Source organism: Halichoerus grypus, chromosome 9 (assembly GCF_964656455.1).
Source record: "Halichoerus grypus chromosome 9, mHalGry1.hap1.1, whole genome shotgun sequence".
In the NCBI taxonomy this organism is placed as follows: domain Eukaryota; kingdom Metazoa; phylum Chordata; class Mammalia; order Carnivora; family Phocidae; genus Halichoerus; species Halichoerus grypus.
Genome location: NC_135720.1, coordinates 73,194,744 through 73,216,456, shown reverse-complemented (window position 1 = coordinate 73,216,456; position 21,713 = coordinate 73,194,744). Strand labels below are relative to the sequence as shown.

The 21,713-nt window shown below is 44.2% G+C and overlaps 1 protein-coding gene across 1 annotated transcript in view; it reads left to right on the top strand.

The window, feature by feature from the left end:
* Positions 1-8,221: 8,221 nt before the first annotated feature.
* MRAP2 (melanocortin 2 receptor accessory protein 2) overlaps positions 8,222-21,713 on the top strand; it is a 43,257-nt gene continuing 29,765 nt past the window's right edge. Inside the window, exon 1 of the mRNA XM_036101003.2 lies at positions 8,222-8,380. The gene's annotated coding sequence lies outside the window, so the exon portion shown is untranslated. The remainder of the gene's footprint in view (positions 8,381-21,713) is intronic.

Here is a 21,713-nt window from a genome sequence, read left to right as displayed (position 1 = left end):
ATTACAGCTAGTAAAGTTGATGCTTATAAAAATTATACAATAAAATAGAAAATGCTTATGATGTAATGGGATTAAGTGAAAAATACATATGTATTATATATGTATACATACACACACATTTATAGGTACCATCTGATTATTATGTGAACAGCCATGCTGTACAGCAGTCTAAAAGTAAATGCAAAAATGCTGTAATTGGTAGCTTTATGGTAGCATAGTTATAGATGATTTTCTTTTCTTCTTTTTCACTTTCCATAAAGTGCTGGTGCTACTTTAAAAATAAGTAAAAATTAAATGTTTTTACATTTATGTTAATATTTCTTTGAGATTGTATACACAAACACGCACACCTATATACATGCATGCACATGTGTGAGCCTGCACACTGCACGTGTGTGTGAGCGTGCACGTGCACACACACACACATCTTCCCTTCCTTCTGTTCCTCCTCCTCATTATTATTCATCTTCTATTATTCATCACTGAGTCAGTTTCTCCAAATAGAGACATGCCCTTTGGTGGAATCAGAAACATTAAGAATAGTATCAGCAGTGATTTGAGGAGAGGCAGAAGTACGCTGAATGCTTTCAGCACCTGGGGGCATATTCCTACCCTCGTTAAGCCTTAGTTTCCTCGACTGTAAAATGGGGATAGTGATAATGGCAGCAGCTATTTCACGGGGTTGTTGTGAGGCTTGAATGTGATGTCTGCCAAGCACTTGGAAAGGCACGGTATAGGGCTGAGTGTTATTGGCGTCTGCTCTAAGATAATTGTAAAATTGCAATGGAATGGAATTGTGTGTGTGTGCGCGTGTAACATGTGAGTCGTCCAGAAAGGCCTGGGAGGAAGGTGGCCAAGGTGACAAGACTGTGGCTGAGAGGTAGACGCAGCCTCCCCTGGGCAAGTGCCCCAGGGCCCTGACTGCCCGATGCTCCTAGGAGGTGAGGGAGGAACATGGAGGGTGTGGGTAGGCTCTGGGCCAGCAGGGCTAAGGAGCCTGCGGGAATTCAGCGAAGGCAGGTGCTGGTGGGCTGCCATTGAAGCAGGTGGCACTTTAGGGACTGCGTCTGGGTTGGTTTGTGTTCTGTGATGGCAGAGATTTAATAGCTGGGTCATAAGCTAAAACCCGAGAAGGAAACCTCTCAACGTAAAGATGATGAGTGCGATAGTCCCCTGAGGCAAGCGGATCAGGAAGAGAAAAGCATGAGAAAGGTAGACTCCGTGGGAAGGTGAAGCCATGTGGGGTTGCAAGATCTCATCTTGTCCTCACCTACCTACCTGCGTGTAGAGAGGTGAGGCAGGAATCATCTACAGAGAGGCATGACTCTGTGCGACACGCACGTGGCTATAATCTCCAATATCAGAGCTGGAGTCAATATGCTTTTCCATTTTGGGATAATTCCTGCGTGCCTTATACTGGCTGTGATACACTTTTTTTTAAAAGATTTTATTTATTCATTTGACACAGAGGGAGAGAACATGAGCAGGGGGAGGGGCAGAGGGAGAAGCAGACTCCCCACTGAGCAGGGAGGCCGATGCGGGGCTCGATCCCAGGACCCCAAGATCAGGACCTGAGCCGAAGGCAGACGCTTAACCAATTGAGCCACCCAGGTTCCCCGTGCCTGTGATATACTTTAAGGAATAATAGGAAGCAAGGAGCCAGAACAAACAAGTCTCTTTTTTCCATTTGCTGTCAGTGAGTCACTGAGCCCAGAGCCAATAAACTGCAGCTTTGTCATTATTGTGCGATAGTAAACAAAGAAGAAGACACCAGAAATTCACTCCCAAATGCACAATTTGATTTTGAGAAAAAGAAATATGGGAGTGTTAGAGCCAAGGGCTACAAGTTAGTACCACAAGGCTGTAGTTTCTCCCCGGTGCACCGTGTGTCTCTCTCTGGTGGTGTAAAATGTATTCAGGTTGACATTTCCGAGTGGCTCAAACCTCCGTCTTCCTGACTGAATGCCAAATGAACTAAAATACAAGATGTTTTGTCTGCCTGGTCCCACGCTCTGTGGGTGGAAGTCTGTACAGTTCTGCTAGAGGAACAATAGGATTAGCTGTAAGAGGGACGCTCCAAGCAAATGTGGGAGCACTGGACGAGAAGGAATGGGATGGCTACTGGGAGGAGGGGCCCCGTCCAAGCACACGCATGTGTATGACCTTCCCCGGTGTGCACTTGCTCCATGGAATAGAAGGACATGGTTGGCAAGGGAGAGCAGTTTACATACACTCAGGAATAATTGTGCTACTTTAAAAAGAACAATAGTATAAAGCCAAGATAAGGCAATAAAATATAATTTATGCAGAGTAAGAAAAAGGTGACATTTCTCAAATCATCTAGGAAATTAGGTGGAGAGCTACCACTGTTAATGACTTGGGAGAGATTCACGATTAGAACATGACCAACTGAAGCCTGCACCCCTCACATCTTAGAAGTCTCGGCATTTCTAAACACTCACCGTTCTATTTATTTCCTGAAACTTAACTGAGCAACTATATCATAGAAGTGAGTTGTGCTTGCTGCTCCCTTGGGTAACTTTGCATGGTGGAGTATCTGTGCGTGTGTGTGTGTGTGTGTGTGTGTGATTTTCGCCTTTGATGGGGGTTGATGATGGATTATCCTATTCTTTGAAGAAAACAATCAAGTTAGAGAGGTAACTGTGTTATATATTTTAACATCTGAGAACGATGTCTATTTTTCTTTCTCATTTTCTTCAGTTGGTTCTTGCTGTATTATTGGACTCTGTGAAACACTGCCAAATTCTCCTCACCCAGACACATTAGCTATTAGGGATGTGTCCTTCTCTGAGACAAGTCTGGATTTTTACCACTTCTGCTGGGCACATTGGCACAGGTCCTATTTAACTGGGAATAAATGGAGCTGTCCCAGGTCCTGGGGCAACACTGAGCCCCTGCCTTCCAAATGCTGAAAGCTGCCAGCCAGCCCATTGCCAACAGGCCAGGCCAGGGCCACCTTCCCTTAGTTCTTCTCTGCTTCCTTTTCCCTATCTCCTCTCCTTTTCTGCAGTACATTTTCCTAATGCCTCCAGGTTTCCTCTCTGTTCATTCTGTTTCTGAATCATGATTACTCAGACACTTGAGATCATCCTTGCTGTGTTTTATCATTGTTTATCCTTTCCACGAGAGATTTCTTAACTAGATGGTCATCCTGAATAGCTGGAAGGGAATAGCTCTTTTGTTTTCTTTTGTATCCACCCTCCCCTTCCCCGAAGTTCACCATCCCCGGTAGGGTCCAAGATAAAGCAAGGTAGTCACCATTGAATGAATAAATGAATTTCCCAAAAGATGACTCAGATACAATTTTTTTTGTCTCTATTATTTATGTTGATTTATTTTCTTACTCCATTCCCTAGTATCTTATTTCATCAATTCTTTCCTTTCCCAAATCTGTCTTCAACTTCTCTCTTCCTTCTTGGTCCTTGTTCTCAATCTATAAATACGCTTCAGACTTATTCATCTGAAATAAATAAATAAATGAAGACAAAACAAGACAAACACAACTTGTCACTTGACTCTGCATCCCGTTAATTGATTCAGCATATGTTACTATGCCTACGGTGTGCCGGGAGCTGCAGCGAGTGCCTGATAGGGACGGAACAGTTGCTGCTCTCAGGGAGCAAGACAGGGGACCCCAATAATAAAGAGACAAGGAAAGTTCTAGTTACAGCTTTGTTATTCAAGGCCAGGCAGTTTGGTGCCTCTGCCAGAAGACCTTCCACTGACCTGCAGGCTGATGCAGGTGACACAATATGGAGCTGGATTTTAGTCTCCTGGACGCCTGGCCCTTCCTATGCCTGCATAGGGGTCCTCAGCAGTCCCACCTCCAGTCCCTCCCCAGTTTCCTTAGAGGAGTAGCCTATAATTGCCGTCCTTACTCCTTAACCAACAGAAATCTGACCTCAGTTTCCACCACATGACCTCTGTGTAAAGACAAATAGACTCTAATTCTTAATCACAGAACCTTGAGCCTTTGACACTATTGCCCATTTCTCCATCAAGTTCCACCTTCTCTTGTTCTGCTATTTCTCTAATTGCTCTTTCTCTGTCTTCCTTCCAGGTTTGTGTTCCAAGTTTCTGATACCAAGCCTTTCTCTTCTCTTCTCTTTCCACTTTGTGTTCCTGGGAAGCAGTCACATCCATTCCCACAGCTTTAGTCACACCTCTCCCCTCCCAGATCCCAAGTTGTCTGAAGATTGTCACTCCCCTATTCCTAAGACCTGGCTTCGGTGTGACCAGGATCGCAGCACAAGATTCCATGCTTAGGAAGGCCCTCATTAATGTTCTGTGGCCACCATATTGAAATTCTTAAAACTTTCATCTTTGAATTTGAATTTATGTTTTATAAATCTATTAGTTTTCTAGGGCTGCCATAACAAAATATCACAGACTGGATGGCTTAAACAACAGAAATTTATTGTTTCATTGTTTTGGAGACTGGAAGTCCAAGATCAAGGTGCCAGCAAGGTTACTTTCCTCTAAGGCCCCTCTCCTTGGCTTGCACATGACCTTCCTTGGTGCCTTTTCCCATGGTCATCCCTCTGTGTACACAAGTCTCACCTCTTCTTATAAGGACATGAGTCAGATGGGATTAGGGCCCATTCATATGAACTCATTTAACTTTAATCACTTCTTCAAAGGCCCTGTCTCCAAATACTGTCATATTTTGAGGTATTGGGGGTTAGGACTTCAACATAGGAAGTTGGGGTGGAGGCACAAGTCTGGTGGGGCAATGGAGCATGCACCGATGGCTTAGAATCTGGGTTCACTGTGGTTCTGCTTTCTGCTGCCTCCCTGGTAAATGTTCTCAGCTGTCAGCTCCCTGCCTTCTGGTGTGTTGACTGCCCAGCTACCCCCTTCTTCTGTCCTGGGAGGGGATCTGGATACAGGTGCTGGGAGGGTCAGGGTTCAGCCATCTTTGCCCAGGGCTAGCAACGCAATGCATGTTTGGAGGTGATTTGGCAGGGCTGAGCCTTGCACCTACCCCCAATCCTGATGTTGAAATCCTTTGGGGGTTACCTGTGTTCTGTGGATTGAGCAGCAGACGGTGGCAAGGGAAACTGACTTCCCCATCTCCTGGCCCTGGGTCAGTCAACCCTTGGAGAATTTGACTAAAGCTATCAAACCTCTCCCCTGGAAAGTTCATATACATAGACATCCATGAATCTGTACATTTCAGAGGGCACCGGACTCCATGAAGCCGATCCATGGATCCCTGTGTCTTGGCTATGCTTACCTTTCTAGCTTCCTGTCAGCACTGCTCTTACCATACGGCAGCCCCCAGAATCATTGCAGTCATTCCCGGAATGTGCCTTACTCCTCCACGCTTCCACATTTTTGCATATGTTCTATACTTTTTCTGCCATATGCTTTTCTTCATTATCATTATAATAAACTACTCTATATCCTTCAAAATTAAAATTATATTCTACCTTCTCAGTGAATCCTTATTGTCATTATCTAATCTAAAACCAAGTGTCCCTTTAGGGCCTCTCCACATCTCTTTTAGATTTATAATGTTAAAGTCTGAGTATTTCCTACCTCATCTGTCCCTTCTAGATTGCAAGCAGTTTTGAGGGCAACGACTCTGTTTTTACTTCCAGTTTTATTGAGATGTAATAAGTTAAAGGTGTATACCATAATGGTTTGATTTACATGTACTGTAAAGTGATCGCTGCAGTAAGTTTAGTTAGCATCCACCCTCTCATGTGGATACCATAAAAAGAAGAAGCAAAAACAGACCAGAAGTTTCCTTGTGACTAGAACTCTTAGGATTTCTCTCTCAGCAACTTTCCCACGTATCCTACAGCAGCGTTAGCCGCGGGCATCATGTCGTACATTCTACCCTGGTGCCTGCCTCTTTATCTTCCAACTGGAAGTTTGTTCCCTTGGACCACCTCCCTTCGGTTCCCCAAGAACTGTGTTTGAATCATTGCTATTTTGATAATGCCTGCTGCAGGGTAGAGACAGTAAATATAAATGTTGATCGAAAGCCCAATGAATGTATGCATGAATGAATGAATAAGGAGCAGCATGAGCTTGTGGTGATGAGCACGCACTTTGGAGTCAAACAGTTCCGGGTTTAAATCTTGGCTCTAGCAATGATTAGTATTGTGACCTTGGGGAAATTACTCTTAAACCTCAGTTACCAAACTTCAGAATGGGGCAAACAGAATTTAGCTCAAAGTAAACTGTTGTCAATGTATACTGACAAGCAACAGCTAGGGCTACATATAACTCGGTCTTGTCACTCAGTTACTGTCTGCTTAAAAGCTATTTTGGAATGAAAAGACAAAATTAAGAGACAATGAAATGGTGTTTTCATAGATGAATTTATTAACAACAAAATCCTCATTAAAGGTCCCCTGGGTGCAAGGCACTATACTAAGACTCGTGGAGAAAGTAAACATAAAGCAGGCCTACGGAGGGACAGGAGGAGGCTATTTTAGAGCGAAACTCTCAAATGACAGATGCTCTAAGAGAGGGATCAGAGTTTAGAAGACGAGTTCATTTGTCGCTGGGGGCAATGAGGAAGGCTTCCTGAAACAGGTGGCATTTGGGGTGGACCTTGAAGGACGGGTGGGAAGATGTTCCTGGCACTGGGGGAGGGAAGAAGGGGATGGATGCAGCCATGGGAAGGCAGAGATACCTGGGAGGGAAACGGGAGGTCGGCCATCCTATTGATGGTGTTGCCTGCCCTGGAAGCTGCAGCCCCAGCCCCTGAAAGTGATGGTTGGTGGCCTCTACCACACAGGACAATATGCCCTTGTTTTCGGCCTCATGAGCCACTGGCGCTCTGCCCCAAAGAGGCCATCAGATTCTGACTGCTAAGGCAGAGACTGGCTGGCTGGCGCTGTCGCCTCAGCGCCCCCAGCTCAGGCGCCCTGCTCTCTCGGATGGCTTCACCTCGCCCTGCGGCCACGCCGAGCGGGCTCCAAGGCGGGGCTGATGGAGTGTGTCCGCAGAAACAGGCGCGTGCCGCTGGAAGCAGTGCGCAGAGTTAGGGAAGGACTAATGAATCTCATCACAGATGGCCAGATGGTGTCATTGAGAATTAAACCGCCTGCGGATGAGGGTGAGGATCATACACGGGGCTGTCAAGGCGGTTTGCAAAATATTTCATATTACCCGCAGTAATGAAACTAGCTGCTTAACAAAATCAGTGAACTGGGGAATCTTTTTCTGACACCGAGAGATGGAGTTAATGCCATGGCCGCCAGCCGGCATGCGTGCTGCTCTTGGTGCATTTTCCCCACTGGGTTGTGGTCCTGCGTAAACCATGGTTCTGGGGCACCAGGCTTCCTGAGCTCCTCCATTTACTAATCTGTGACCTCAGGCCATTCATTCAACCTCCCTAAGCTACAGTGTCCTCATTTGTAAACTGGCAATAATAGGCCTGCTATGGTGCGGGCAAGTAGTAAAAGAAATGCTGTACACAATAAAGAACATCTCGGTGCGAGCAGCGCAGCCCGCACTTTCTCCCCAGGTACCAGCAGGACTTCCTCTCCCATCTTCAGTTCTTTACTCAAGAGCCACCTTCATTTGGGGCCACCTCTGACCACCGAATTAAAACCGCCCCCCCAACATTCTTTATGCCCTGAGTTATTTTTTCGCTATAGCTCTTACTGCTACTGCACATGCTACCTATTTCACTATTTATGTTTCCTGAGTGTCTCTTTACTGGAATCATAAGGTCCAGGAGGTAGTCTCCCCAATGTTCAGATCAGTGCCTGGCCTGGAATACGGACTCAGTAAATATTTACTGGAAGGGGGGAGTGAGCCACGTCTGCTAACTTGAAACTACTCTCGGCCCAGTCCTATCCTTTTGGGGCCCTCTTTGGGGGACATTTAGACTGTCCGTTGGCACCCGCACCTGCAAGCAGAAGGCAGAACTGAAATTGAGGTAATTTCAGTAGCTCATGGTGGAGGACCCCGGCCTTAATGAACTTAAACTCAGCGCTGAGGATTTCTCATAAATCACATTCGTGTTACCCCACTCCTTTCTCAGCTCATTAGTCAAAACTGGCCTGAGGGACCCACTGTAGAGCTGGGGAGGGTAAAGAATTCTCTGATTCCTTTTCCTTTCCCCGCGGAAAGCTCTTATCCAGACAGCGAGGGGCAGCGTGAGCAGGGCGGGGCTGGGCAAAGCTCGCCTGCTCTTGGCCTCGGCGGCCCCGGGCTCCGGAGGCGGCCCCCGCGCCCCTTGCCGCCTGGGCTGCAGGTCGGGAGCGCGCGTCCCCGCCGCACCGCAGCGCCAGGAGCGACTCGCCGAGGCCCCGGCAGCCGGAGGAGGTGGAGGCGGTGGCGACGCTCACGCACCTCGGAGGAGCGGTGCCCGCGGGCCGGGGAGCGCCAGCCGGTAACCGCGGGCGGGACGGGGCGCCCTGGGCCACGCCGAGCCGCGGCACGGGGGGTCGGGAGGCTCGGGAGAAGGCAGTCGGGCTCGATTGGGTTTGGCGGTGGTTTTTAGTGGGCGGGGGGGAGGGTTTGGGAGGATGGGAGCGGGAAGGGGAGAACCGGGGCTTGAGGGTGCCCAGGGGAAGAGTGAGACCCCGTGGAGACCACCCAAGTTTAAGACCTTGCTCGCAGCCCGCGGGCGCAGCCGGTCCGGAAAGGCTGGAGGCGGTGGAGCTCGGGGCTAAGGGCTTGGGCGGGTTTCCTCCTCTCAGCTGGGAGGGCCGTGGGACACCTTCTCCAGCCTGTGAGAAAACTTTCCGCGTCCTGGCCTGCCTGCCACCGCTGTGCCCTACAATGGAGAGCCCTTCTGGGCGCGGGGACCCTGCGCGTCCAGGGGAAATGCGCGGTCGGTCGCTGGCCCGGGGTGCACGCCCCCAGCAGCGGGCAGGGTTCCCAGAATCAACCCTGGCTTGACAGTTAATTCATTTCGTTAGCACTAGGGAGCCTGCCCGCAGGTCATTTTACTGATGAGAGGGAAAGAGCGGTTTCATTTTTCTTCCTTTTCCATCCTTTCTGCATAATTAATTGAGGAAGACAAAAAGGTTGCCTCGTTAGAAACTTGTTTTGAGGCTTTGTGGTTTCCGCAGCAGTTTAGAAAACTTGAGGAATCCCAGCTATTACCCAGGATTTAATCTCATGACAAAAGGAAACATTTCATGGTGTCCTGAAAGCAAAGGGAGCTTGGGGGAAATTGTCCATGCTACCCCAGGAAAAAGAAGGGAACTTCCATATATAAATCCTCATGAAAACCCCAAAGGTAAGTGGTAGTATTGCCAGTTTGCACATGAAAAAAAAATTAGGTTGAGATATGAGAGTTTTCCAACCGAATCCTCCAGTCAATAGTGGGAAGTAGGGGTCTGGAAACTACTGAGGCTAGTGTCCCTTAGGTACACATGGGTGCATTACCAAGAATGCAGGCAGAAAAGTGGCCTGGGCCTGCCAAGGGTAAGGTCCAGAATGGAGAGGCTACCGTGAGCTGGGGTGCCCACATCAAGGAGTCAGGCTCTGATCAGGATGATCATGCAGTGTTTATGGAAGATGAGATGATATCAGCAGGTTTAGGAGAAGGCAGAGTTGCTCCCAGTTTATTTCCTGTGCTCCTGGGAGCACAGAAATAAGACCCCCTTAAGAGGTCTTGAAACCCAAGACTGGGCTGGATTGCTCAAGGCCCAAATAACAGACACCCTAGAGCAGTGTAAGTGTTCACAATCACCTTTCAGCAGGCTCGATAGAGGAGCACTGAACCAGACTTTTCAGAAGAGGGAAATATTGAATCCTGGCAACATTCCAGAGCAAATTTTTAAGGGAGAAAGCTCAAGACCACCTAGGAAAGGATTTGCAAAGACAATTTATACCAAACTAACTTCTTTCTCTCATCTAGCAACTTACCCGGTTGCTTTGGGGCATGCCATATCCATCACTTTTCAAATGTGGATTATGACTCATTAGGGTAATATGAATGTTGTGAGTTGCGCCAGCATTTTTTAAAACACCAAATTAAATAGAAGGGAAGAGAAAACATCAGAGTGCATTGTATATGTAAGGGAGAGTACTGTTTTGTGAAATACGAGTGTGTATTGTTCTGTGTTGTTTATCCTGCTGCCTCTGTGGGGGTGTACTCACCTCTCCCTGGCTGCCCCCATTGATCCTTCTAGGCTCACCCCACTCTGCTCATGGTGGGGGTCACCTTTTCCTGTGCAAATTATATCATCTGTGCATTCTAGAAAATGTAGCCTTCCTCCACCCTATTTCTCTAGGCCTGATACTTTGCCAATGAGAATTCCTCTGAATCCCTTATTTTTGACCTTTTATTTATTTTTTTAAAGTTTTTATTTTAATTCCAGTTAGTTAGCATACAGTGTAATATTAGTTTCAAGTGTGTAATATAGTGATTCTGCAATTCCATACATCACCTGGTGCTCATCAGAAGTGCCCTCCTTAATCCCCATCACCTATTTCATCCATTCCCCCACCCCCTCCCCTCTGGTAACCATCTGTTCTCTATAGCTAAGAGTCTGTTTCTCAGTTTGCCTCTCCCCCTGCCCTTTGCTCATTTGTTTTGTTTCTTAAATTCCACATATGAGTGAAAGCATATGGTATTTGTCTTTCTCTGCCTGACTTATTTCGCTTAGCATAATACTCTGTCTAGTTCCATCCATGTCATTGCAAATGGCAAGATTTCATTCTTTTTTTTTTTTTTTAAGATTTTTATTTATTTGGAAGAGAGAGAGAAAGGACAAGCAGGGAGAGGGGCAGAGGGAGAAGTAGGCTACAGCTGAGCAGGGAACCTGACTCAGGACCAGAACCCAGGACCCTGGGATCATGACCTGAGCTGAAGGCAGACACTTAACCAACTGAGACACCCAGGCGCCCCAAGATTTCATCCTTTTTTATGGATGAGTAATATTCCATTGTATATATACACCACTTCTTCTCTATCCATTCGTCAGTTGGTGGACATTTGGGCTCTTTCCATTGTTGATAATGCTGCTATAAATATCGGGGTGCATGTAACCCTTTGAATTATTGTTTTTGTATTCTTTGGGTAAATACCTAGTAGCGTGATTACTAGATTGTAGTAGATTCTATTTTTAACTTTTTGAGGAACCTCCATACTGTTTTCCAGAGTGGCTGCACCAGTTTGCATTCCCACAAATAGTCCAAGAGGATTCCCTTTTCTCCACATCCTCACCAACACCTATTTTGTTTCTTGTGTAGTTGATTTTAGCCGTTCTGACAGGTGTGAGGTGATATCTCATTGTTATTTTGATTTGCATTTCCCTGATGATGAGTGATGTTGAGCATCTCCTCATGTGTCTGTTTGCCATCTGTATGTCTTCTTTGGGAAAATGTCTGTTCATGTCTTCTGCCCATTTTTTAATTGGATTATTTGTTTTTTGGGTGTTGAGTTTTATAAGTTCTTCATATATTTTGGATACTAACCCTTTATCAGATATGTCATTTGCAAATATATTCTCCCATTCCATAGGCTGCCTTTTAGCTTTGTTGATTGTTTTCTTCACTGTGCAGAAGCTTTTTATTTTGATATAGTCCCAATAGTTTGTTTTTGCTTTTGTTTCTCTTGCCTCAGGAGACCTATCTAGAAAAGGTTGATTCAGCCGATGTCAGAGAAATGACTGCCTGTGCTACCTTCAAGGATTTTTATGGTTTCAGGTCTCACATTTAGGTCTCTAATCCATTTTGAGTTTATTTTTGTGTGTGGTGAAAGTGAATGGTCCAGTTTCATTCTTCTGCATGTAGTTGTCCAGTTTTCCCAGCACCATTTGTTGAAGAGATTGTCTTTTTCCCATTGGATATTCTTTCCTGCGTTGTCGAAGATTAGTTGACCATAGAGCTGAGGGTTCATTTCTGGGCTCTCTATTCTGTTCTATTGATCTATTTGTCTGTTTTTGTGCCAGTACCATACTGTTTTGAATACTATAGCTTTGTAATATAGCTTGAAGTCCAGAACTGTGATGCCTCCAGCTTTGCATTTCTTTTTCAAGATTGCTTTGCTATTCGGGGTCTTTTGTGGTTCCATACAAATTTTAGGATTGTTTGTTCTAGGTCTGAAAAATGCTGTTGGTATTTTGATAGGAATGTGTAGATTGCTTTGGGCAGTAGGTTGCATAAAAACAATAATTGTTCTCTTTTCATTTCTTGGAGTCATTTTCAATCTCTTTCATCAGTGTTTCGTAGTTTTCAGAGTACAGATCTTTTACCTCTTTGGTTAGATTTATTCCCAGACCAAACCATTCCTGGCTATCTCTTCATTTTTGGTGCAGTTGTAAATGGGATTGTTTTCTTAATTTCTCCTTCTGCTGCTTCATTATTAGTGTATAGAAATGCAACAGATTTCTGTACGTTGATTTTGTATCGTGTGACTTCACTGAATTCATTTAACAGTTCTAGTAGTTTTTTGGTAGACTCTTTCAGGTTTTCTACATAGACTATCATGTCATCTGTGAAGAGTGAAAGTTTAACTTCTTCCTTGCCAATTAGGATGCCTTTTTATTTCTTTTTGTTGTCTGATTGCTATGGCCAGGACTTCCAGAACTATACTGAATAAAAGTGGTGAGAATGGACATCCCTGTTGTGTTCCTGATCATAGAAGAAAATCTCTCACTTTCCCCATTTAGGATGATATTAGCTGTGGGCTTTTCCATATATGGCCTTTATTATGTTTATTATGTTGACGTATGTTCTCTCTAAATCTACTTTGTTGATGGTTTTTATCAGGAATGAATGTTGTACTTTATCAAATGCTTTTTCTGCATCTGTTGAAATGATCACATGATTCTTATCCTTTCTTTTATTAATGTGATGTATCATGTTGATTTGTGTAAATTGAACGACCCTTGCAGCCCAGGAATAAATCCTACTTGATTGTGTTGAATGATTTTTTTATTGTATCATCAGATTTGGTCTGCTGAGTATTTTGTTGAGGATTTTTGCAACAATGTTCATCAGAGAAATTGGCCTGTAGTTCTTTTTTTGTGGTGTCTTTATCTGGTTTTGTTATCAGGGGAATGCTGGCCTCATAGAATGAATTGGAAGTTTTCCTTCCATTTCTATTTTCTGGAATAGTTTGAGAAGAATAGGTATTAACTCTTCTTTAAGTGTTTGATAGAATTCACCTGTGAAGCCATCTGGCTCTGGACTTTTGTGTGTTGGGAGTTTTTTGATTACTGATTCAATTTCTTTGCTGGTTATCAGTCTGTTCAAGTTTTCTATTTCTTCCTGTTTCAGTTTTGGTAGGCATATGTTTCTAGGAATTTGTCCATTTCTTCTAGGTGTCCAATTTGTTAGCATGTAGTTTTTCATAGTATTCTCTTATAATTGTTTGTATTTCTGTTGAGTTGGTTATTTCTCCTCTTATTTGTAATTTTATTTATTTGAGTCTTTTTCTTTTTTTCTTGAATAGTCTGGCTAGAGGTTTATCAATTTTGTTGATGTTTTTCAAAGAACCAGCTCCTGGTTTCATTGATCTGTTCTATTAGTCTTTTTAGTTTCTATATCATTTATTTCTGCTATAACCTTTATTATTTCCTTCTTTTTGCTGGCTTTAGGCTTTGTTTTTTGTTCTTTTTCTAGCTCCTGTAGGTGTAAGATTCGATTTTTATTTGAGATTTTTCTTGCTTCATAAGGTAGGCCTGTTTTGCTATAAACTTCCCTCTTTGGACCGCTTTTGCTGCATCCCAAAGGTTTTGGACCATTGTGCTTTCATTTTCATTTGTTTCCATATAGTTTTTTTTATTTCTTCTTTTATTTCCTGGTTTGACCAACTCATTATTTAGTAACATGTTATTTAACCTCCATGTATTTGTGGTCTTTCCAGATTTTTTTCTTGTGGTTGACTTCAAGTTTCATAATGTTGTGGTCAGCCTAATATGTGATCTCTTCTGGAGAATGTTTATTTTTGACCTTCTAATGTCTTCAGTGTGACAGTGACTTGGCTAGGTGCTTCCTAGTGTAGTCTCCTTTACTTCTCACAGCTAGGTGGCTGTTGCTATTTTACATTTTACAAACAGGGCTTCCCAAAGCTAGGGACATACAAATAATTCAGTCACTAGTCCCTGACTCCCATTATGGATGCTCCAAAGTGTGTCCTGCTTTTGCCAGAAGCATTTTACAAAGTCTCATTCTGTCCCTAAGGATAAAGTAGGGGAAGAGAGGATGTACAACAAGGCTCTGTCCCTGTCCCTGCACCTCTGGGTATTATTCATCAGGAGAAAGATAGAGGGGACATTTATCAGAGATGTGGCAACTATAAATCTAGAGGGATACTCCATGAGACACATTTTATATCTGGACAAGAGACAATAATACAGAAGGTTGAGCTCTCAGAAGGTTGAAGTTCTAGCCCTGCATTTAGGTTCACAGTCAATTTAAAAAGTAAAAGATGGAGTGGCCCCACTGGGCAGCAATTCACGTGAAAGAAAAGAATCCCAGGAATTTCAGTGCTGCACCCCCTCCACCCCTGCCAAGCTCTGAATGGACCATAATGTGAAGTAGCTTCTCAGTAGCAAACTTGGGTTGCACTGACAAGGACAGACCTTTTTTTAATAGACATTTGTATGGAGCTTATTATGTGCCAAGCACATTTATGAGTGTTTTGTAATTTTATCTCAATCCCTGTATCAACCCCATGAAGTAGGGAAAACAATTATCACCATTCTCATTTAACAGATAAAGAGGCTAAAGCACAGAAGGTTTAAGTAATTTGCCTAAGATTACATAGCCAGTAAGTAGTAGAGCAGGGAACCTGGGCCCTTAACACTACCATCTACCCCCAACCTACAGCGACTGGATCAAGGGAGCCCACAGTCCCTCCACATAGCGTCCCCTTCTGGTGGCCCCTTAATAGAGGACAGAAACTAACTTTGCAGCATCCAGAGGGGGGGAAGATGACTTGGATGATGAGGGTCTGAAGACTAGGCCATATGAGGAACAGTGAGTGTTTAACCTGCCAGAGAGGAGCCTTGGCCAGTTGTAAGGCCAGTCCTCAGATATCTGAGGAAGACAAGTAGGTATGTTCCCAGTATCAGATCAAGCCAATGTTGGGTGATCTCGTGTCAGAACTGGGACAGGATTCCCCACCAGTGAGGGAGTACTGACTTGTATGTCCCTAAATGCCCCTTTCAGTGTTCAAATTCCTCAACTTTATTAGATAGATAAGAGTAAAATGAACTTTAAAAATAACTGGAAATTAATAGTCTATCCTAAACATTGGTACGTGTGTGTATGTAAATAGGATACTGAATCAAAGTTTTGACTGAGCCACACATTCAAGTTATCTGAAATTCCAAAGGAAAGTGCTAGACCACCAAGTAGAAATTTTAATGTAGCTATTTGAGAACTTTTCCATAAGTCACAAACCCCATTGGCTACTTCAAGAATATGAGGATTAAGAGAGGTGGTTGTGTTAAAGAAATTTATTTGGAAAGATCATTTCCTTCATCCCAAACCTAGTGAGGGGGCCTTTTGAGGAACCACTGGTTCACCTGTAAATGCGTTTCCTGCATTTGGCGCTCATGTGGTGGCCTGGGCAGTAGGATCACCTGCCTTCTCAGAGTTCGTTAGGGCAAAAGATGCTGGAGGATTTCCTGCGGGCCAGGTAGGACCATGTGGGAGAGAGGACTGGCCTGGAGCCACTGTAAATTCAGCCCAAGAGTGAGGGCACCCAGCAGCTTGAGTTTCCAGAAATCCAGAGGCTAAGGTAAAAGTGAGCAGTCAGCTGAAGGAAAATGAATATCACGAACGCACCCATAAACAGAGTGTGTGAAGACAGTTAATACAGTCCTGTCCTCCTACTTTGATCTTGTTGGGGTGAGAAACTGGCCGGCAGTTGCACATAAGGTAGAGAAAAAGAAAAGAGGTCAACCTTCCCCCAATCCCTGCAGGAGAGCAGCGTACAACAGGACGTTGCTGGCATAGGCCAGGACATTTAATGTTATAACCAGGATGGAGTTTCTTTTATTTCCAGACTGCACATTTGAATTCTTTTGGAACTTTGAAGTGGTTGCTTGAGCAGAAAAGTCATGGGATCTACCCAAGTGTTCGTCTGAGGACAGGGAGGATGAATCCACTGAATCCATATTTAAAGGGCAATGGAAGAGAAGAATAAAATTGGCATTTGATCAGGTCCCACAGTTGTGCCAGCTCAGAGTATGGATTATATATGCTTGGGTTGAAATAGTAAAGAGTAATGGTCTGTTTGCTTGCTGTTGCATGCACTTCAGACTTGGAGGTAGGAGCATTTAGAAAAGGAAAGAAAATGTTTACTTGCCCAGAGTGCAAGGGAGTCAGGCTTCAGAAGACTGGCTCATCAAATAAAAACACAATAAATACTTGAAAGAAAATACCCCATAATATCAGAGTTCTCAAGTGTCCATTAGTCTCTTGTTAATAGTTGAAGGCAACTTTTGCACGTGATCACCACATTCCCCCAAAGTCATGACTTATCTTCAGATATTCCATAGCAAACAGTCAGGAAAGAAATTGTTTTTCCTTAGGGACTTCAGGCCTATTGGACATGTTCAAGGTTTTATTATTTTGGGGACCAACTTTCAAACAGGATGGTCATGTTATTTTTGGCTTATCTCAGGGTGCAAAGTGACTTTTCTTCCTGACTGGAGAATAAGAAATGCTTAGTCCTATTAGAAAGAGAGTAAAGTATGCATTTTTGGCTTCTCCTTCCTTGCAAACGTGATTCTTCTATCCATTATGGTGTTGCCGAGATGTGAAGTAAAGAAAAGCAGAAGTTGAGCATCTTTTTATGAAACGCTAAAATTATGGATGTTAAAGTCTGGGTTGAATTGTTGCTTGTGTCTCTGTTACCAAGATCTATGGGATGTTCACCTGACTAGAGAACACTAGCAAATTTTATAACCCTTCAAGTGAAAATAATTTATAAGCTTCAAATAATTATTCTCTTCAAAGATGCCTTTGTTTTCCTCACGTCCTCGGTAACAGCAAAAACAACAATTAAAGGCAAAGGTGGGGCAAGCTGAAGGAGCTGCTTCCTACAGTTCACTCTACGGTTGCCTGGTTGATCAAGAAGGAAAACTTTGAGAAAAGTGAGGATATGTGGGTGGATATGGCACCTGTCTTTCTATAAACCTTTGTGCAGATTTCCCCCCAAAATATAATTCTCTTGTGTGAATCAAAAAACAAAAAACAACAACAAAAAAGGAAAGAAACAGATGAGGATCTGGAGATCTGGAAACTGTATCATGTAAACCGACATATATTCCTACCAGTGCTCCTCTAAAATCTCCATTAATTTGCCTCAACAGGAGAGGATGGTTAACGTGTATTTCTGGGCACCTGAAGCAGAGGCCAAGGCTACCAGCAGCAAGTCTGTGTTTATCTTGAACATTCATTTGATATTTGCAGTTTACTCTATAACATATCTGTACTTGTTTAATATAAAAAAATCATCTTTCAAGTCTTCTTTTAAAACTGATGCTCCAGGAGGATGAGCCAGGTATGTCCCGAGACTTGGGGGGCTGACATCCCCAGTACCTAGGCAGGCAGAGCGGGGAACCGGCTTTCTGACCCTCCCTGTGGTGGGTTCCCTCTGGCTCTCTTCCGACGGGCCCCTCCCTGCAGATGAGGAGGCCCCGGGGAGCCTGGAGCCTGGCTGGCCTTGCTCTACCAGACTACGTTTGCTTATCATCAGGGGTTGTAGGAGGTTGGCAGTGGTAGGGCAGGAGGAGGGACTAGAAAAGACACACCCCTTAATTTCAGAATCCCAGCCTGAGGAGGATGAGAAAATCACTAGAAAATTTAGCCTTCTGGTGGCTCTGTCTGGAGCCCTTACATAAACCTCGACTTTAGTTTACATTTCCTTTTCTGTGGAACAGAGATATTGAAATACCTGGTCCTTCTCCTTTTGGCTTGTGTTGTCAAAAAGAATGATTCAGCTTAGGGCTGCAAAGAACAGTGTGTGCTGTTTGGAGACAGCATGAGCAATAAATACAAAGTTGGCTTGTTTGCCAGATCATCCTCAAAGTGATTTAAGATATGGCCAGTCTCACTCTCCTTAGCCCTATTATGCCAAGTGTTTCCCAAACTCTGCTAATTAAAATGGAAATGGTGCTTCTTTCCCTAGTACTGTTAAAATGGTAATTCACCTGGCTGTGATGTTTTATAGTAGCAGCTCTATAAATCAGCAGAAGAGTTCGGTGAGAGGCCAAGTCTGATCCTGAGGGAGTCTGATTTATACTCTCCTTACTAAAGTGAGAGATTCAGGTACTTCATGTGACGGGATTTGAAGGAAGGGACACAGTCGTCTTGGGCTTGGGCAGGACTCTGTGAGGGAAGTGGTGACTGAGCTCTATTCTCAAAGGTTGGCAGGCATCCTGAGTGGGGGTAGATGGCAGTCCAGGTTGGCAGGTGGAATAGAGTGGGCAAAGGCTCAGAGGACTGACTGTCTTTGAGCCCTCCCCAGCCTGGCTCCTTTGCTATAAGGATGAGCCTGTTCACCTGTTGTCTGCCTGTGTCATCAGGTTTTTGTGTTGCACCTTAACCTCTGTGCGTGTGTATTTGAAGGGGTGACATTCAGCAGAGGAGAGTTTAGTTTCAAAGACAAGCCCAGATTCTTTGAGGGCACAGGCCTTGACTTTTCAACGTCTACTACATCTTTCATAGTTGAGCTCATTGTGTTTAAAATACCCTCGTTGGGCTGAATTGACCCATACTAATTTTAGCATGTACAAAACTAGCGCTCTTTCTTCTTGAAAGACATGTTGATGGGAATGTCATAAATGTATTTGGTAAAGATGACATAGTGGGATAGATTAATAACATTTTAAAAATGCTTTTCTTTCCAGAAATATATTTGTTGTTTAGTTACAATAGAAGTGGTTAGTATAATGTAAGTCATTTTTAATGGACTTTCTAGGACAGTGTATTTAATTCATCTAAGCTGTATTAGTTCTCTAGGGCTGTCATACGGAAATACCAAAGACTGAGTGGCTTAAATGACGGAAATTTATTTTCTTACGGTTCTGGAGACTGGAAGTCCAAGATCAAGGGGTTAAGGTTGGTTTCCTCTGCGAACTAAGGGAAGGATCTGTTCCAGGCCTTTTTCCTTGGTTTGTAGGTGACCTTCCTCTTGCTGCCTCCTTCACATGGTTGTCCCTCTGTGCCCAGGTGGCCTTGGTGTCTCTCTGTGTCCTCACTTCCTGTAAGAACACCAGTCAGACTGGATTAGGGCCCACCCTAATGGCTTCATTCGAACTTACTTTTTTAAAGACCCCGTCTTCAAATATAGCCACATTCTGAGGTATGCGGGGGTTAGGGCTACAACATACAAATTTTAGGGGGACACAGTTCAGCCTGCGAGAGCACCATACCTGTATTGCATTGTATATATACACACTCATGTGCACACACACACAGTTTTTACAAATAGACACACATCATTGATTTTGTGATGCAGATGGAAAGCATCTTGGTAGTTAAGTTACAGAATCATAGGTTCTGTAGAAAAAAATCTCACCACGTTCCTTTCAGTCCTTTCCTTTGCTTTCAGAGAGAATGAAGCTGTAAGCTGCTTCAGGCAGCTAGCATGTGAGCGCAGTGGACAGAGGCGGTGTGATGCACACCCGCATAAAACTATCTGCTTCCTATGAAAATGGGGGCCACCTTTCCTATGAGATTATCTTTTCCTCATTTGGAAGGTGCTTCAAATGACTTTTCTTATAAGGATGCTAATTATTAATAATAGTTATTTTCAAAAAATGTCCTTATTTGGCAAAATAAAAATGTCGGCAGTCCCGTTTCCCAGGTCCACGAATTCTGGCTGGTCTCCAGTTAACATTCCCCAGAGACTAGAACTGACGTTAGGAGATTACATGCTTCCTCTTTGTGACTTTATTATTATTTTTTTAAGATTTATTTATTTATTTGAGAGAGGGAGAGAGAGCATGTGCGTGAGCTGGGGGGAAAAGGCAGAGGCAGAGGGAGAGAATCCTCAAGCAGAGGCCTCGCTGAGTGCAGAGCCCGTCAGGGGGCTTGAACTCACATTCCTGAGGTTAGGACCTGAGCAGAAATCAAGAGCCAGCAGCTTAACCGGCTGGGCCACCCAGGTGCCCTGTCCTCTTAGTGACTCTAAATGTAATCCACAAGAATGCTCTGGAAGCTTTGGAACCGTAACTGATACTGGACTTCTGCTGAAATGAGGTTGGCTAATGACAGGGACTATAGAAGGTGAAGCTGGTCACAAGGAGAGCTTGGGAAGCGGTCAGTGCATTTCTAGGACTGGTGGAGGTAAGAGGACCGCAGCTAGGGCAGCACCCGTATTCTCGCAGCTGCCCATGGCTCTCTGCGTCACGGAGAAGGAGGATTCCCCACGGCCTAGACAGAATGTTCCTTTTACATGGAAAGGAATCACCACAAAGCCTCTCAAAAGAGCAGAGCTGAATACAACTTGAAGGTTGGCCATAGAGGAAGGACCCCCCGGCCCCGGTGAGGGGGGCCTGGATGTCCCCAGGGGGGGGTCTTTTGTTTTGGGGAGCTCTCAATTACACTTCCCTCAAGTACATTGGGTGGGAAGCGCTGATTTTTATTATTTTCTTATTAAGAAAGTTCTTAGAACTTTAAAAAATTTTGGTAAAATGTATTTAACATAACATTCACATTGTTGTGCAACCATCACCACTACCTGTCTCCAGAACGTATTCATCATCCCAAGCTGAAACTCTGTATCCACCCAATAATAACTTCCCATTCCCGGCTTCTCCCAGCCCTCAGCAGCCACAATTCTGCTTTCTGTCTCCATGAATGTGAGTACTCTAGGTAGCTCATATAACGGCAGTCATGCAATATTTGCCTTGTGTCTCGGGCTTATTTCACGTAGCATCATGTTTTGAAGGTTCATCCATGCTGTAGCGTGTGTCGGAATTTCTTTTTAAGGCTGAATAATATTCCACTGCATGTCCCTACTATATTTTGTTTATCCACTCATCTGCCAATCTATATTTGGATGGCTTCCATCTTATGGCTATTGTGAATCATGTTGCTGTGGACCTTGGTGTACGAATATCTGTTGGAGTCTCGGCTTTCAATTCTTTGGGGAATATTCCCAGAGGCGAAATTGCTGGGCTATAAGGTGTTCCCTGGTGACATTTTCAGGGAGCTGCTGTATCACCTTTGGTAGCAGTTGCACCACCTTACCTTGCCACCAGCAACACACGAGGGTTCCAGTTTCTCTACATCCTAGCTAACACTTATGTTCTGGTTGGTTTTTTTTTTTTTTTTTTTTTTGATATAACAGCTATCCTAATGGGTGTGAAGTGATATCTCATGGTAAAGCACTGCTTTTTGATAGTTGGTTTTTTGACTTGACTCTAGTACTTTTAAACATACTTTTTGTGAAGGCTCCGGAATAGAGCAAAAATAAATGGAAGCATCGGGGACCCAGCAAACCTTACTGTAACAGAGTGGTCAGCTTGGGATTCCACTGATACGCTCAATATGCCTAGAATTCCTTGAAGTCCAGACCAAGGAAAGCAAGATGTAGAAAGAGGTGGGAGTTAAACTTAATGCATTTCTGGGGTGGGACCTCAACCCGCCACAGGAGTGGCCTCACTTTGGCTACAGTAGGACATCCGTGTTGGGATATAGGACAAGCAGTGTAGCATCCTGTGGTGGGGTGGAGGAGTAGAGCCCTGTTTTATTATATTACATAACTCCCTTGCCCTAATTCCACAGTCATCAGTAAATCT